The 18,168-nt window shown below is 42.5% G+C and overlaps 1 long non-coding RNA gene across 2 annotated transcripts in view; it reads left to right on the top strand.

The window, feature by feature from the left end:
• The window catches only part of LOC121028923 (uncharacterized), a 48,575-nt gene that overhangs the window by 25,650 nt on the left and 4,757 nt on the right, over positions 1–18,168 (top strand). For both annotated transcript variants that reach the window (XR_005789501.1, XR_005789500.1), the window contains exon 3: positions 2,630–2,935. This is a non-coding gene — a long non-coding RNA (uncharacterized LOC121028923). The remainder of the gene's footprint in view (positions 1–2,629; positions 2,936–18,168) is intronic.

Raw genomic sequence — 18,168 nt, 5'->3', positions numbered from 1 at the left:
TAGCCCATCCCCCCTCCCACAACCCCTCCAGTAACCCTCTGTTTGTTCTCCATATTTAAGAGTCTTTTCTGTTTTGTCCCCCTCCCTGTTTTTATATTATTTTTGCTTCCCTTCCCTTGTGTGTTCATCTGTTCTGTGTCTTAAAGTCCTCATATGAGTGAAATCATATGATATTTGTCTTTCTCTGACTGATTAATTTCGCTTTCTGTAATACCCTCCAGTTCCATCCACATAGTTGCAAATGCAAGATTTCATTCTTTTTGATTGTCGAGTAATACTCCATTGTATATATATACCACATCTTCTTTATCCATTCATCCATCGATGAACACTTGGGCTCTTCCCATACTTTGGCTATTGTTGATAGTGCTACTATAAACATGGGGGTGCATGTGCCCCTTTGAAACAGCACACCTGTATCCCTTGGATAAATACCTAGTAGTGCAATTGCTGGGTTGTAGGGTAGTTCTATTTTTAATTTTTTGAGGAACCTCCATACTGTTGTCCAGAGTGGCTGCACCAGTTTGCATTCCCACCAGCAGTGCCAAAGAGATCCTCTTTCTCTGCATCCTCGCCAACATCTGTTGTTGCCTGAGTTGTTAATGTTAGCCATTCTGACAGGTGTGAGATGATATCTCATGGTGGTTTTGATTTGTATTTCCCTGATGATGAGTGATGTGGAGCATTTTTTCATGTGTCAGTTGGCTATCTGGATGTCTTCTTTGGGCAAGTGTCTATTCATGTCTTTTGCCCATTTCTCCCCTGGATTATTTGTTTTTTGGGTGTTGAGTTTGGTAAGTTCTTTATAGATTTTGGATACTAACCCTGTATCTGATATATTGTTTGCAAATATCTTCTCCCATTCTGTCAGTTGCCTCTTAGTTTTGCTGATTGTTTCCTTCGCTGTACAGAAGTTTGTTGTTTTGATGAGGTCCCAATAGTTCATTTTTGCTTTGGTTTCCCTTGCCTCTGGAGATGTGTTGAGTAAGAAGTTGCTGTGGCCGAGGTCAAAGAGGTTTTTTCCCCGTTTTCTCCTTGAGGATTTTGATGGCTTCCTGTCTTACATTTAGATCTTTCATCCATTTTGAGTTTATTTTTGTGTATGGTGTAAGAAAGTGGTCCAGGTTCATTCTTCTGTGTGTCGCTGTCCAGTTTTCCCAGCACCACTTGCTGAAGAGACTGTCTTTATTCCATTGGATATTCTTTGCTGCTTTGTCAAAGATTAGTTGGCCATACGTTTGTGGGTCCATTTCTGGGTTCTCTATTCTGTTCCATTGATCTGTTGTCTGTTTTTGTGCCATAATTTTTTTTTAACATTTATTTTTGAGAGATGGAGCAAGACAGAGCACATGTGGGGGAGGGGCAGAGAGAGACAGGGACACAGAATCCAAAGCAGGCTCCAGGCTCTGAGCTGTCAGCACAGAGCCGGACGTGGGGCTCGAACCTGCGGGGCTCGAACCTACAGAGCTCGAACCCATGGGACTGCAAGATCATGACCTGAGCAGAAATAGGACACTTAACCGACTGAGCCACCCAGGTGCCCAGTCATTTAGGGGTTTTTTATGGAACTTTCATTACATAGGCACAATTGATTAACTGATTGGCCATGGGTGATTGAATTTAATCTTCAGCCCTTTTCTCCTCCCTGAAGGTTGGGGGGGGGGCGGGTGAAGTTGAAAGTTCTAACCCTTTCATCATGTGGTTGGTTTTTCTAGTGTCCAGCTTCCACCATGAGCCACCTCATGAGCATACAAGAGACAATAGGGGCACCTGGGTGGCTCAGTCCGTTAATAGCTGGCTTTAGCTCAGGTTATGATCTCATGGTTCATGAGTTCGAGTCCCGCATCAGGCTGTATGCTGACAGCTCAGAGCCTGGAGCCTGCTTCAGATTCTGTGTCTCTCTCTCTGCCCCTGCCCTCCTCACACTCTGCCCCTCCATCTCTCTCTCAAAAATAAATAAACATTTAAAAAATGTATTTCGGGGCGCCTGGGTGGCGCAGTCGGTTAAGCGTCCGACTTCAGCCAGGTCACGATCTCGTGGTCCGTGAGTTCGAGCCCCGCATCAGGCCCTGGGCTGATGGCTCAGAGACTGGAGCCTGTTTCCGATTCTGTGTCTCCCTCTCTCTCTGCCCCTCCCCCGTTCATGCTCTGTCTCTCTCTGTCCCAAAAATAAATAAATGTTGAAAAAAAAATTTAAAAAATGTATTTCTTCAAAAGACAGTAAATTCCAAGGATTTTAGGAGCTCTGTGCCAGGAATCAGGGACGAAGACCAAATATTTATTTTTTTATCATACTACAGAGGCAGAAAGCATTTATTTCACAGTCTTGATGAGGAGGACAGTGCCTAGAGCCGGCCTGGGTGAGGGGGGTGAGGGCAGCATGGAGCTCAGGTTTGAGGTAACAACAGGTAACACAGCTTGGATCAAGGCTGAGTGTGCTGCGGCTATGCTGGGATAGCATGAGGGCTTGTGCCAAGGCTGGGTGAGGCAGGGCAGGGTTGATGAGACCTTGCTAAAGACTGTTTTACAATGTGTGGTACTGTTGGCTCTGTCTAGAGATTTCTGGCTCTAACTTAGGGCAATTTGTAGAGAAAATGACTTTATGTTTCTGTTTTTTTCTTTTTAACAGATAATTCCTATTATTGGAGTAATGCTCTCATGGAGAAAGGAAACTGGTTCCAATTTAGTGTCAGTTCCAGGATAATCATCCAGGGTAATCACTTTCTCTGCCTGGCTGAGGATGATCCATCTTGTGAAAGGTCAAAGAGTAAATATCTATGTAGAAAGATCTGAAGAACATGTTGACAAGCTGGCTTGAATCATTTAAATTATTCGCACTTCTCTATGGCTGGCAGAAGAACTTCTGCAGGAAAGAACATAGCCGAATGGCCCTAACAGTGAAGTAGAGTGACTCAGGATTCCACAGAAGCTGAAGGTTGACTTTTTTCCTTTCCTCTTACAGATAGCTAAGGGTCAGTCCATGTGACATCCTTGAATGCTCCGAGGAGTCAATCTTAGAATCTGTTTTAGTCTGTTTGGGCTGCTAGAACAAAATACCACAGACCGGTGGCCTATAAACCACAGGAATTTATATCTCACAGTTCTGGAGATGGGAAGTTCCAGATCGGGGTGCCAGTCTGGTCATGCTCTGCAACTCTTCTGAGTTGCAGACTGGCAACTTCTCATTATGTTCTCATATGGCAGAAGGTGGGCAGGCAGCTCTTGGGGGCTTCTTTATTAAAGACACTAATTCCATTAGTGAGGGCTCTGCCCTCATGACCTAATCATCTCCTGAAGACCCCACCCCTACAACCATCACATGGGTATTAGAATTTCAACATACGATTTTGGGGAGACATATCTATTTAAACCATAGCAGAATATATTTTGCAAAGACACCCTAATGCCTTGAAAGATACAGAGCCTGGGGTCCCCTGGGTGGTTCAGTTGGTTGAGCATCTGACTCTTGATTTAGGCTCAGGTCATGATCACTGGGTTGTGGGATCGAGCCTGGTTTGGGGCTCTGTGCTGAGCATGGAGCCTACTTGGGATTCTCCCTCTGTCTCCCTGTGTCCCTCTCCCCGAGTCATGCTCTCTGTCTTTCTCTAAAATTAAAAAAGAAAAAGAAAAAAGAAAGATATAGAGCAGGACTAGGAGCATGCTTCTGGAGTAGCGCAGCAAGAATGCTAAAATGGGAGAAAAAAGTTAACATTTCAAGAGCACTCACCATATGCTGGACCCCATGCTGGCTGTTTTACCTACATGATCTCTTAATTCTCCCAACAGCTCTGTGAGGTCAGCTTTACCCACTTCTATTTACAGATAAGGAAGCTGAGGTTCAGAGAAGTTAAATAACTTGTCTAAGTTCATTTGTCTTGTCTAAGGTCAATGTGATAGTCCATTTGGCCACAAGCTATGCACTTTCCATACATAACAAAATAGTTGTGGGTACTAAAGTTCCAGAGACTGATTTTAGAGTTAGGAGTAATCTTGTAGTAAGTAGACAACTATATTAAATAGACTTAGACTTATTTTTTTTTTTAATTTTTTTTTCAACGTTTATTTATTTTTGGGACAGAGAGAGACAGAGCATGAATGGGGGAGGGGCAGAGAGGGAGGGAGACACAGAATCGGAAACAGGCTCCAGGCTCTGAGCCATCAGCCCAGAGCCCGACGTGGGGCTCGAACTCACGAACCGCGAGATCGTGACCTGGCTGAAGTCGGACGCTTAACCGACTGCGCCACCCAGGCGCCCCGACTTAGACTTATTTTTAAGGATTACCCACTCCCATACCTCTACCAGGTGGTCTCCTGGTTTTGGCTTTACTTCCAGTCAAGGCAGAGCCCAAAGGGGCAGCAAATCGAGGACTGACTCCAAGGTTCACCTGCAAGAATAGAAGGATGAGAAAGGGAGAAAAGTATGAAAAGATGAATGGAAAGAGAAGGACTAATCTCGTGAGAAATTTAGAATATTGTATCTGTGCAATAATTAGTTAATGTGGCTCAAGAATAGACTCATAGATGAATGGAAGGGAATGTATTTTTAAATTTTTAAAAATTTTTATTTTTTTAAAGTTTTTTTAATGTTTATTTATTTTTGAGAGAGAGAGACAGACAGACAGACAGACAGAGCATGAGCTGGGGAGGGGCAGAGAGAGAGGGAGACACAGAATCCAAAGCAGGCTCCAGACTCTGAGCTGTCAGCACAGAGCCGGACACGGGGCTGGAACTCACAAACCGCAAGATCATGACCCGAGCCAAAGTTGGACACTTAACCGACTGAGCCACCCAGGCACCCCTAGAAGGGAATATATTTCTTTAGAAGCAAACTCCAAAAGTTAGTACACAATAAAGGAAGCATTTCAAATCACTGAGAAAGATTTAGATAGCTACATATAAAAAATTAATGCAATCATGAATTTATGTCATGTCCAAATAAATCCCAGGTACATTAGTGAGTGCATTGTGTTTAAAGAAGTGAAAATACTAGAAGAAAATTAAGATTAACATTTATCTGATTTCTGAGTGGGAAAGGGTATTCTAAGCATAAACTCCATAGGAGAAATCACAAAAGAAAAGATGGATAGATTTGACTGTATACAAATGTATGTAAAAGATATAAATAAAAATGTAAAATAATTGATAATTTGGGGAAACATTTGCAAGAAATATGACTAAGGGTGGATATATTTAATATATAATGTGTTCACTCAAATCAATAAGAAAAAATGTTAATGCCCTAAATTTAAAATGGGCCAAGTGTATGAAGAGATAGATTACTTGAAGAGAATTTACAAGTGACTAGTTAACATATATTTAAAAAGTTCATCGTCACTAGTAATCAAAGCAAAGGAAATGAAAAATTTTACTTAATCACTGAGAATTATCAGAAGTAAGATTTAAACTTGGTATGGGAAAATGTGGGCTCACATACTGCTGGTAGAGAGAAATTTGTCAACCCCTCACCGTAGGCCTATCTCTGACATTTGGGAGCCCAGCAAGAGAATATAAATGGAAGCTCATATGCTATTTATCTAAATACTTAAGTATGTAATTGTACTCAAAGGATATACATTTGAAAATCTCTCCATTACACATGTAAATTAAGCTAAATGTAAGAAATGGAAAATTAAAGTTATGTATTATATATGTTTTTAGAGAGTTATTTTCATCTAAAATATTCAGAATTACTTTAAAATTTAAAGGCAAATGAGAGTTATAAATAATGACTATCAGAATTTTAGATAAGACTTATTTAAATAAATTTTAGTTTAATTTTAAGTGTTTAATTAAATATTAGCAAATGTTTTTATAAACATAAAGCTATTCAAAATTGTTCAGTATCAATGTACACGAAGTCGGTAACAAAGAACTGTTATCACACATCATGCATGTTATATCTTTACCTCCATAGAATCAAATGTAAGAGTAATATAAATTGGTTAATATTGCAAAGTGCTCCTTCTCACTGCAAAGAGAACACCAGTTCTTGAGTATGTTAGGACTATACATCTAGCATGAAGGGAAATCAGAAAGTAGGCACACAGTACTACTAGCAAATGGTACTTTCTTTTCTAAGAAGCTACTGCATTTATGTTGACAGGAAGGGCTTGTCAGGTTAATTTGTCTTCTCTTACCTATGTGCTTTCTACCTCTCCAGAGAAGTGTCCATCTCTGATGTGGCAGTGGCATAACTCATAAATCTTATGGGTATTTAGATGCGGTTACTTTTGTGTTTTAAGGACATCTGGCGAGAGAGGTGAAGCTGTGTGTCCCTGGGGCTGGAATAGTCTTATTCATGAAAGTGGGTGTTTAGGGTTATGGATAATGTTGTGTCCTGGGTCCTGATTGATTCTGGTACCCATATATTCTTTAATAAATGCACTGTGTGTGTGTGTGTGTGTGTGTGTGTGTGTTTGTGTTTGACATCGGTGGCCTTTTGATGTGTGGGCTTATGGTGGGATTTCTTGTTATTTGGGTTCAGAGGCAATTAGTACAATATACATCAAAAGCCTTGGAACTATGAAGACACTGCCATTACATCTTTGTTAGGCTAAGTTAGGGTTGGACAAAGGAATTATATAGGCTTTAACTCAGTGATTCCATTAAAAAAAAAAACTACCGTAAATAAATAATGAGCGAATACTAGAAAGCGTGGGCAAAGATTTGTATACCAAGTTGCTTATTATGACATTACTTAAAATGTTCAAGAAGAGGGGAATAGCTAAATACATTGTGATATCTATATAATGGAATACAATGCTAGGACTTTATAAACACATGGGAAATACTTATGACTTAATGTTAAATGACAACGTGAATTATATAAACGCCGATCTCAGTTAAGAGAACCATATGCATAGAAGCAAAGACAGGAAGGAAAAGCATCAACATTTTGGTAGTGCTTATGTCTCTGAGTTGTGAGAATATGGTTAATTTATCTTCTTTTTTTAAAACTAGGCTCCATGCCCAGTGTGGGGCTTGAACTCATGGCCCTGTGATCAAGAGTTGCACACTCTACTGACTGAGCCGGCCACTTGCCCCAATTAATTTAACTTTTTTTTTTTAAAATATATATTTTTTAACATTTATTTATTTTTGAGACAGAGAGAGACAGAGCATGAACGGGGGAGGGGCAGAGAGAGAGGGAGACAGAATTGGAAGCAGGCTCCAGGCTCTGAGCCATCAGCCCAGAGCCCGACGCGGGGCTCAAACTCACGGACCGCGAGATCATGACCTGAGTCGAAGTCGGACGCCTAACCGACTGAGCCACCCAGGCGCCCCTAATTTATCTTTTTAAAAATATTGGTACTAATTTTCCTGGTTTACTATTATGAGCACATTATTTTCAAAATGAAAGAAATAAAGCTACTTCAAAGAGAGAGCTTTAATGTTAACATATAGCTTCACAAGTGCTGAATGTGAACCTTAGACGCAATGCCTAATTCATAGTAGAACATGAAACCGAGTGTTAGTTCTTGCTAAAAAGGGGGATTTGGGATTATAATAAGGCTTTTTTTTTTTAAAGATTTTATTTTTAAACAATCTCTACACCCAATGTGGGGCTCTAACTTAACAACGCTGAGACCAAGAGTTGCGAGCTCTACTGACTGAGCCAGCCAGGTTTCCGGATTACAAGGCTTTCTTATATATCTCTCTGATCAAGTTAGTTTGTCACATTTTGGGTAAGCATTGGTTTTAATCAGGGCACACTACTTACATTGTTGTTTCTGTTAGGCTGTTTTCTGGACATTCCTTTAGGTCTCCCAAAAAGAAAACACAAAAAAAGATCTTCAGTTTGATAGGAGAATAATGGGGTAGGGATGCATGCAGATGGTAGAAAAGAGCTTTTTAATGTTGGTTTGAAAATAATAAGGGTCCAAAATAGTTTTAAGTTTAGTGTCTGACTGAACCTCGTAATTAGCTTTATTGACAGCCCTTTGCCTGTAACCACTGGATAAATACTATGTTACAATATGCAGAGTGAACCTGAGATCACAAAACTCCTTTCTCCAACCCTCACTTAGCCTGACAACGTTGTAATGGCAATGTCTTCATTGTTTGTAGTTTGGTAGTATTTTGTTTCCTTCTAGGGCAAGACTGTGGAGAGGCAGCTTAACCTAGTAGTTGAGAACATAGGATTCAAGATATGTTACATGAAAAGAGGAAGTCTTAAGAGCAATATTTATATTCTGAACAATTTTTGAAAAAGAAACAGTTACCTCTTTTGTATATTGTATTAGGCAGTTTAGGTAAGGATATGCTGCAGTAACAAACATGCCACAAATCTCATTGGCTGTCAGTAGTAAAGTGAGTGGCTTACCCATCTTACATGCTGGCTGTGGGCTGACTATAGCCCTGTTTTACGTCTTCACTCTGGGATCCAGGTTGAAGGAGTATTCCCTTTCAGGGACATCACTATTCTCATGGCAAAGGAAAAAGAACATGGTGGAAGCACATGATGGCTCTTACAGTTTGTGCTTGGAAGTGGAGCATACCTTTGGCCAAAAAAATACAACCAAGCCTGAGGTCTATGGGGTAGGAAGTATAGTCTTTCCCGTGGTTTAGAGGGTGGGGCCACACATATTTTGAACAATAATTCAACCTACATCAAATATGTATATAATTGTGTGTGTGTGTGTGTGTGTGTGTGTGTGTAAACAGTAAGAATTAGAGCATAAATCAATAAAATTGAAAGCAGGAAATCAATAGAGAAAACCACCAGACCTGTTATTAGGTAAGGCACACTATAGCTAGCTAGTAATAGAACTCCATAAAATACTTTTTGGACAGCTTCCTAAACATAAACTTCATAAAAAATAATCTTTAGATAATTTAGACAAATGAAATGCTTGAGGAGGGTGTAGTTTTCAAATTGAACCAATAAATTCATTTATAAAAGTACACAGGGAATCATGTGGAATGGTCTTGGATGAGCTAAGAGAAGTCAGGACTAATACACATTGTCAGGATGAGACAGTGAGACCCAGAGCCAGAAGTTCAGGCCCTAGACTGACAGCTCTTGTCCTTGGGCAGTCCCTTCACCTTTGTCCTGCTTCAGGTTTCTCAGTGAAAGTGTCTGCTCCACCTGACAGTGAAGACCTTTTCAACATAGCAAAGATAAAAATGCCTTGTAAACCTAAAAAAGATTGTAATTTAGGTCATGATCTAACTTTTGCCTTATTATTTTAGTTGAAAGTTTTTTCTTTTCTTCCCCCCCTCCTGCCTTAAATCTTGTGGCTATTTGCCTCAGCTCTTTAGAACACTTGCTATCATAGTCTAAGTATGGAAAATACCTTAGCAACAGCAGTTTCCCAGAGAAATCCTATTTGGGCACCAACATCTCTTGGGAAAGCAAAAAGGAGTAAATCTGAAGATTTATGTAGCAGCAGCATACCTTTGGGAAAAAATTATTCAAGTATTCTAAAGTATTTGATATTATACACACCTGTGCTGTCCAGTATATTAACCACTAGTGGCATGTGTCCATTTAACTTTAAATTCATTAAAATTAATGAAGTTCAGTTCCTTGGTATGATCTGCACCAGCCCTCACCCACCTCAACTTCTGTGACTCACCCTCCCTCTTGGTTTTTTAGAACACGGAATGCACAGTCCTACTTCAGGGCCTTTGCCCATGCTGTTCCCCACCCCCTGAATTCTTCCTTCAGCTATTTTTATGGCCCAGTCTCTCACTTCATTCAGGTTGAGGCTCAATGTCACTTCATCTGAGGAAGACTTTGTCTTTATTTCATTACATTTATCTTATGTAAGGTAAATTTGTAAAATACATTGTATGGTAGGTAGTGATAAATGATTAGGGACAAATCAAGGAGGTAAAGGGGGAGAGGTTTTGTTTTGTTTTGCCTTTTAACAATTTTAAAGAGTCCAGGCTAATGTGACATCTTAGTAAAGAGTTAAGAAGGGGAAGAAGCGAGCCATGCAGATATTTGGGGAAAGAACATTTCAAGCAGGGAAGGCAACACAGACAGTGACCCCGGGGCAGGAGTGGGCCAGGCCTATTGGAGAGCTGACGAGCCATTACGAGCTGTGCTAGTTGTTGATTTGCCTGTGCCCTCCCCACACCTTTGTAAATATTCAGTGTACTCTACCCAATTACTCCTCGTGAGGGTGCCATCTGTTTCCTGCAGGGCCCTGATGGATACGAGTGAATCCATCCTGTTTGGGAAGGTTGTACAGTCTATAAAAAGAAATGCTGGATGAGTTCAGAGCAGGGGAAAAATCATTGTAGGATGAAGCATGTGAATCTTTGTGTCGACCTTGAAGGAAATACCGTGGAACCAAGTTATTTCTATGACCGTGCTTCTAAATTAATGATAGCCCTTCAGCCCCATGGCCTCAGCCAGAAATCTCTCTGGGTGTTATCTCGGATTCTTCCTTCTTCTTCACCCCAACAGCTAATTGATCACTAAATCCCATCTGATTTTCTAAATCTCCTTTGAATCATTCTTTCCAGGTCTTTGTTATCCACCACTGGGTGCCTGCAGTAGCCTCCCTCTCTTACCCTTTCTCCAAAGTGACCTTTAGAGAATACAAAAATACAAATGCACTATCTTTCTGCTCCTTTAAAAACCTACTCATTAGCTCTCCCTGGTGTACAGGAGAGTGTCCATGTTCGTTGGCAGGCATTCCCAACCTCATCACCCACTATTCCTCCTTTTGCACGCAGTGTTCAAACCATACTCGGTAACGTATGGTTTTTGTATGGTCATGCTTCCAGACTTTCGCATATGCCTCACTGGATGCCAGCAATGCCACTCCCCTGCCTTTGTCTACTAACTCTCTCCTGCCCTTTGGGACTCAGCTCAAGTGTCACCTCCTCAGGAAGTCATCTTTCAACAACTATTTGTTGAGCCTGTCTGTGAAGGCACTGAACTGGGTGTTTTGTGTATAAAATATATGAGATCCTTGTTTTCCTAAAGATTTTGTCTAATCATTTTTAGAGTCATTGAACAAGGCAACCATTGGACCAAAAGGGCTCTAACGTCTTGGCAGCCTACACAAACAAACTGAAACCCAAGCCAGAGTCAATTTCTGTAAATGCCTTATGGTTATGAAATTGAAACTTAAGAACAATAAATCACAACTAACTAGGCTTCCCTAAATAAGGCAACTCGGATTATAACCAAGCAGGTGATTTCTTTGCTGTTTCTGTGTCTTCTCGATGCTCTAAGCCTTTCCCTTAGCTCCTGACCTCTACCCAATTTTGGTTTGGCACTGCCTGAGTCAGATCAATAGTTGTTCCAATAAACTGTTCAAAAACCTAATGTACCTCAGTTTATCTTTTAGCATACTAATTGCTAACAGCATTTGTTTGGAAAGACAAACGCTAAACAGGGAAGCACAGATAAACATAGAGCAAAAATTGTGTGAGTTGCCTTGAGGGAAAATCCAGAGGACAATGAAAGTGACCTTAGGGTGGGATGGGGATCTGCTGTAATAGAAGGCTGAGGAGGTGACAGTTAAGCTGATACCTGAAAAATGACAACGAGCTAGCCAGGTAAGCCAGGTGACGCTGTAGGGGGTCACTGAGAGGATTCAGGGCAGCATTTTGGACCGAAGAAACAAAAGGGAAGGAGTATGTAGGAAGGCTCTGAGAGGGAAAGAAGAACCTGGTGCATCGTAGGAATTGAAAGCCGGTTAGTAATGGAGCTGGAATTTGGTGAGCCATGGAGAGTGGAAGAGGTGGAGGTGCAGAGGTAGGCAGGGCTAGACCTTGCATGACTGTGCGCCCAAACAGGAAAACAAACAAACAAAAAGTTTGGATTTTAGTTGAATGCATAGCAAGTCCCTGACGTTTCCTAAGCAGAGGAATGACCTGATTTCACTCATGGCTTAAACGGCTCACTCTGGCTACAATCTGGAGAATGGCTTGAAGGGAGGTCAAGAGTGAAAAGAGTAATGTCTCCCTCTTTGAATTAGGGGTCCCTCCTGTATATTCCTAGAGCATCTGGTGCTTCTCCTGTCATACAGTAAGTGTTCAGTGAATGTCTTTATTAAGGAAGGAAGTACCAGATCCAACTTTTCTCTCCAAGTCTCTAGCTCTCTTATCTGAAAGGAGAAAAAAAAAAAAAGTCTCAACTAAGGAACTGTCCAGCTATAAAATTGGGTGACCATTTGCTGGAGAAGAAAGGACATTTTGGTGAGGCATCAGAGTAAGAGGTCTGAAGGAGATTGGCCCGAACAGGGTATGTGCTGGAGGTGGGGTGTGGATGGGAGATGAAGGGAGACCCTCTTGAGCAGAGTAGGTGGTTGAGTAGCCATTTTTAATTACTGGAGTTCTTCTGGATTGTGGAAAAAAGTTCTAAATGTACGGAGAAAACAGCTGAATCTCCCCACATTCATCAAGGTGGAAACAAGGCTAATGTGCTCTTGGGCAGCCCACGCTCAGAGCCCACTCTGATTGCTCTACTTACATCAAGGAGCTGGCAAGCTCTTAACGCTCCACTGTTTGTGCAATGAGAATTTATACACCAGGCACCATAGCACAGTGAGATAAAAAGTATACCAAGTGGGGTGAATGAAATTAAAGATACATATGATAAGATAAATTTGGCATTTCATAAACTCATTTTGGGGAAGGGAGAACTCATTAGGCTGTGAAAATGAATCATGGGGAGAACAGGGTCCCACTGGCAGAGCATCACTCACTGCAGGGTAATTCTCTGGTTGTCGTGGGGCTCTGCGTAGAGGGTGGATTGATGATGATCCCTTCTTTATTGAGATTTTGGGCTCACATCTCATTTATGTTTATGCCTGCCAGATGGCGGAGCCTTTATTTGTCACTGCATTTCTTAGCCGTTTCTTGATCTCTGAAGCTCGAGTGCAGAGATGCTCAAAATGGTACAGTAAGTATGTCTGGGAAATGCATCGGTAAATACTTAGAGAAACAAATAATGCCGAGGGCAGGGGTTTATTCCACAGGATAATAGGGATGAGGTTAGGAAAAAGAAAGATGGATGTTCAATATCAAGGCAAAATACCCTGGCCATTCGACTTTAAGAATGACTTCCCAGGGGAGGCCGTGAAAATCCTGCTACTTGAGGCATTTGAGAATAGACTGGATTCTGGAGATTATCCTGTAGGGAGTCAGATGTACTCTGATCCAGGGAGTGAATGAAAATAGCCACAAAACCTACAAAATTGTCTTTTGTGGTTATGATTCTGGCAGCCCGGTCAGGTCTTGCTTTTTTGAATCCTCTGCTATAACCAGTATGAATTTACCCAGGCTGAACTGAAGAACTACCGTTTAGAATATGAGTCTTGGTGGGCTCCCATGTTCATGACCTGGCTGGCTAAGAGGCTGTGCTGTCTTACACATTGTCCTGGTTGATGTCCTCTCCTTCCCTCCGCTGTCCCCCCCTCCCCTCCTCTCCTTCTTCCCTTCTTTGCCCTCCCCTACTCTTCCCTGATCTTCTTTCCTCTCCTCCCCTCCCTTTTGTATTCTCTTCTCCTCAATAAATGACATAGATATGGGGAGACAAAGATTTGGACACCATTCCTCTGAGTCTTTCTGGTGTGTCTTTTGGATGCCTGCCCTCTGCTGCTCACTGAACTGTGGTTTGGTGTTTAGAGTAGACTATGGGTCTACGTCTACCAGAGAGAGTCATTGTGAGACATGGGAATTGCTGAGGTCTGCTGGCCATTCCATAGTGGACAATCCCTGCAAAGCCTGCAGAATTTCAGTTAAAATCTGCTCCCTGCTCCTGCCCCAGCCTACCTAGAGATCTGCTAGGGATCTGAGTCTTCTGTTTTATAGCTATTGTTAAGGATTTGATGGAGGCGAGGTGAAGGAGGAAGGGTTTCATTCCCTAAGGACAGACTGAACTTGTCATTCAAGTTCAGCTGTAAGAGACTCTAGAGTAAAAATGTCGAAGGCTGAATGCTCATTCTTCTTTTTTCTCCCGATCAATTGTAATTGATCTACAAATACGTGTATTTGGGGAAAGTCTCTGAAACTGGAGCTGCGACAAGTTGCTGATGTGGTCACAGAACAGGGGTAAGTATAGGGGTCCAGGCAAGTCAGCAGGCTGGTAAGAAGGTTTGAGAGACATGTCCTTGGTGAATGCCATGATTCAGTGCCTTGTCACTATGAGCCATAGCCCAGCCCAGCCCAGTTCAGCCTTCCTAAACGTGCATGATCATAAAGATCTGAGGAGCAGTCAACACAACAAATTGGAACCCAATCAACGTTCTCTATTCATCTTTTATTGTGGGCTAGGCTCTGTGCTAGGTGTTGTAAGAAATACAAATACGAATAACACCCAGTTTGGGTTCTCAAAGAAAATACAACTAATAGGAAAAAACCAACACAAATGACCATAATAAAGGGCAGTGCCAGATAACCACTCTGGGCTGTTTTGTACACCAACAACCATTCTTTGATTCTCCAGACACCAACTTGGTGTTCAATGATTCCATTCAATTCTGATACTACTTCGCATTAGTGCATACCCTATAGGCTAAAGGCTCTGTCCTACAATACTGCCTCCCACTTCAGGTGTCAGTCATTAGTCCTGGGCCTCCCATAATTCTTACCTACCAGCTATAAATGGGGGGGGGGTCCTATGACCCCCCCCTCCTTAGGTTTGGTAATATGGTAGACTGGCTCACAGAATTCGGGAACATATTTTACTTACATTTATTGATTTATTATAAAGGATGTTATAAAGGATACAAGTGAATAGCCAGATGAAGAGGTATATAGGATGAGGTCTGAGGGGGTCTCAAGCACAGGAGCTTCTATTACAGGGAGTTGGGGTACACCACCAGACCAGCACAGGGATATGCTCACCAACCCACATACTCTATGAACCCTGCCATTTACGGGTTTTATGGAGGCTTCACTACATACACACAAATGATTAAATCATTGACTCAGTCTCCAGTCCCTCTCCCCTTCCTGGAGTTGGAGGGTAGGGCTGAAAGTTCCTAGCTTCTAATCAAGGCTTGGTCATTCTGGAGACTGGTCCCCATCCTGGAGTGATCCAGGGGACCCCAACAGCCAGTCCTCTCATTAGCATGCAAAAGACTCTCATTGCTTTGGAGATTCCAAGGGTTTTAGGACCCAAGTGCCAGAAACTGGGACAAAGGCTCAATATTTTTTATTATGCCACAACCACCATAAGGAAATTACATGGAAAGCATGTGTGACTTCAAAGAAGAAAGATCAGATCAGTTTTTAAATAAATTATATTGCGGTATCACATAATGCGGAAGAACTTGGGTTCTGGATTTGATTTCTGGAGCAAATCTCATAGCTGCTTTTCTGCTTCTTCACTGGTGTCCTTAATCACAAAAAGGAACAATGTAAGTTCCCCTGGAAAGAGTATAAGGGACCTCAGATCTCTTCCATGATGGGAACTTCCTGTGGCAGAGTGTTATTTTGCTTGTCTGTTCGGTCCTCTATAGAGCTCAACTACGTGCCCCCCCCCCCCCCCCCAGAAATCACAATAAGATGAGGAGATTACTGCTTGAAACTTGCAATCCCATTATCTGTCAGCCTATGAAAGATAAAAAGTGCCACTAGTGTATCCAGAAAGTCATTTTTCAGTAGCCATGGGTGACAAGAATTACATTTCTTTGCTAGGAGATCTTGATGCGGTGTATCATAAATATTCAGGTTCTGTAGACTTTTAAAAAAGATGTAATATCTCCTTTTTTGTGTAACACTAGCTTCAAGGTCAGATCCAGGATGACTCAAAAACAGGAACTAGGAATTCTTATGCATGAGTGAAAAGCAGCAGTTGGGGAGTGGGCCGAAGGAGGTTGAGGAAGTAGAAACTGAAAAGTGAAGTAGAGGTTGGGGTATGGGTCTGGAAATCATATGCTGGGGTGGATTACCCTTGGACCCAGGCAGGTGGGCCTCTGCTCTGGCTTTAGCTTTCATGGGACTGGCTCTGGCCCTCCTCCGTCTGTGCCTTTCCCAGGGGATGAGAGGTCCAGGAGCCCAAGTGGTGTGTCCACCTACAGTCCATGCCCCCCTACTTCAAAACCATATTCTAGGTACCAGGGACACCAGAATTCCTTGCCCCAATGCTAAGGTCAATATAAATTGTCTTTCCCAGGTCTGTCCTTTTGAGTGAGGGCTACTTATACCACCTGTGTACCCAAAGGGTGGCCAAGGAGTCGTGGTTTGGCAGGGGTCAGGGAAGACAGAAATAGGCTGGGTGAGCTGGGATGTCCATATGCATACGGAAAAGGTCTTTTATGATCTGAGTAGAGCTAGCAGAGAGAAAAGAGAAATGGGTGGGTTGTGGGCCAGGGGCTTCCATGTGTACTGTTGCCCTAGGCCTGCAAATGTGAGGGGCAGGCCTGTGGAGGAGTCCAGGCTTATAACTTCCCAAGCAAAAACAATGAATTTGCAAGTAGTTCCTGATAGAATTGAGTTGGCTTGCCCTTGTCCTAGAGTCAATCTTAATTGTTTTTTATCTCTGTCTGCCATGTTGCTAATAGGGCAACTACTTCATGGTAATAGCACTAGGACCTTCTAGTCCACAGCTATAGTCCTTGAGAGACAGGAGTAACTTTAAGAGAAAGACTGTCTGGTCTAGAATTTACAAGAACCCCATGATGTCCACACACCAAGAGGAAGGAGGCACTGTTCCTTTTGAACCTGACTCAGGAAAACTTTCGTGGAGGCTCTGGTATCAAATGCAGTCCTGTCCTGAGATCTGGCCCAGCCCTGTGCCTCAGAGGACTCTGCTGTTTGAGTGTCTTCCTTGAACTTTTCTTATTCCCTGTCCAATGCTGGGGATAGGAAGGAGTCAGCAGTGCCATCCAGGTGGGACTCCTGGACCCTGTAGCAGGACCCATGTGGGCTCTGGTGCCTATTTCTCCCCTTTAGGACTTTCTTCTACTTTCTTTCTACCCTCTACTGCTCGTATAGGGTTGACCAGATGCTCCAGAAGATCCGAGCCTTGTGCCTGTGACGTTGTTCCAGGATTGGGACCAGGACCCAGACCTAGTTCCAGGAGGGTGGTCTGGAGATTGTATAGCTCCTGCTGACTTGTATTTCTTTCATGGGATCATCTGAAATTGGGCCACCAGATGTGCTAGTATGAAGATTTTGGTGACTCTAATTGCTTATATATAATTGTTTATATATTTGTCTGGGCCCCACATACCCTAGGGGCAGCCATGGTCACACACTTGTACAAATATTAATCTTTTCCCCAGTTTCCCTCCTAATTCTGCTGTCTCCTAAATCCCATAACAAGGACCCACATTCTCTGAAGAGCAGAAACCCAGAGGCAGAGGAGGAAGTTCCAAGTGGTTAATTCCGGTCTTCTCTGACAGAGATGACATAGCTTCTGGACTTCCAGCTGTGTGGAGTCTTGCCCTTAGTTTCCATGTAGGACAGCCGCCTGATTGAATCCTGCAGACAGGAAGATGAAGCGTGCCTCAAAAGTATTGGGGGGTAATTGGTAGGGGCTTCAAGGAGAATAATGTCAGATCCCTGGCAGTGGCTAGAGGAGGAGGTGACTTGGAAAGGTTTTCTGTCAATAACATGAAGTTCCCAATGCATTCTACCAGATCCAAAATGAACCCCTTCCCCACCAAAACCTCGGTTGTGTCTGCTCTGGGAAAGGACCTGTGGAAGAGACAAGATAAATACCTGAGAGATGATACCCCAGCTGCTGCTCATCCTGTTGAGAACAGCAACTCACATTTACTGGGCACATGATATCTATTATCTGGTTTAATCCTAGTGACAGAGTCTGGGGGGTGGGGGTAACTGTTATTATTTCCATCGTAGATAAGGAAACAGAGGACAGGGTGTGAAAATAATTTGCCCAAGATCAGGTAGCTGGTGAGTGGTGGAGTCAGGATTTGAACCCAGGTCTATTCCACTGCTCCAGGCCTGTTCATGCTCAGACAGCCTTACTGCTAGGGTGCAGTGAGGAAGATCTCTTCTGCAAGAGAAAATCTGGGGGCCTCCCTGGGACTCAGAAGCGAGCTCTTGGATGGGCTCTTTTAGCTGTTTTTAAAAAACCTTGAAGTACTTTCAGTGACCAATTTTTCATTCCGAGTCAGCAGCTTTGGATTACAACACACATCAGCTGCTCTTAAAAGGTAACTGAAAAAAGGGTGTGATGAAAAAAGGGTATTGACATCCCCTCCACTCCAAAAAAAAAAAAAAAAAAAA

Source organism: Herpailurus yagouaroundi, unplaced genomic scaffold (assembly GCF_014898765.1).
Source record: "Herpailurus yagouaroundi ecotype Mexico unplaced genomic scaffold, PumYag 100, whole genome shotgun sequence".
In the NCBI taxonomy this organism is placed as follows: Eukaryota; Metazoa; Chordata; class Mammalia; order Carnivora; family Felidae; genus Herpailurus; species Herpailurus yagouaroundi.
The sequence above is the reverse complement of the archived record's forward strand: the minus strand, read 5'-3'. Positions and strand labels throughout refer to the sequence as shown.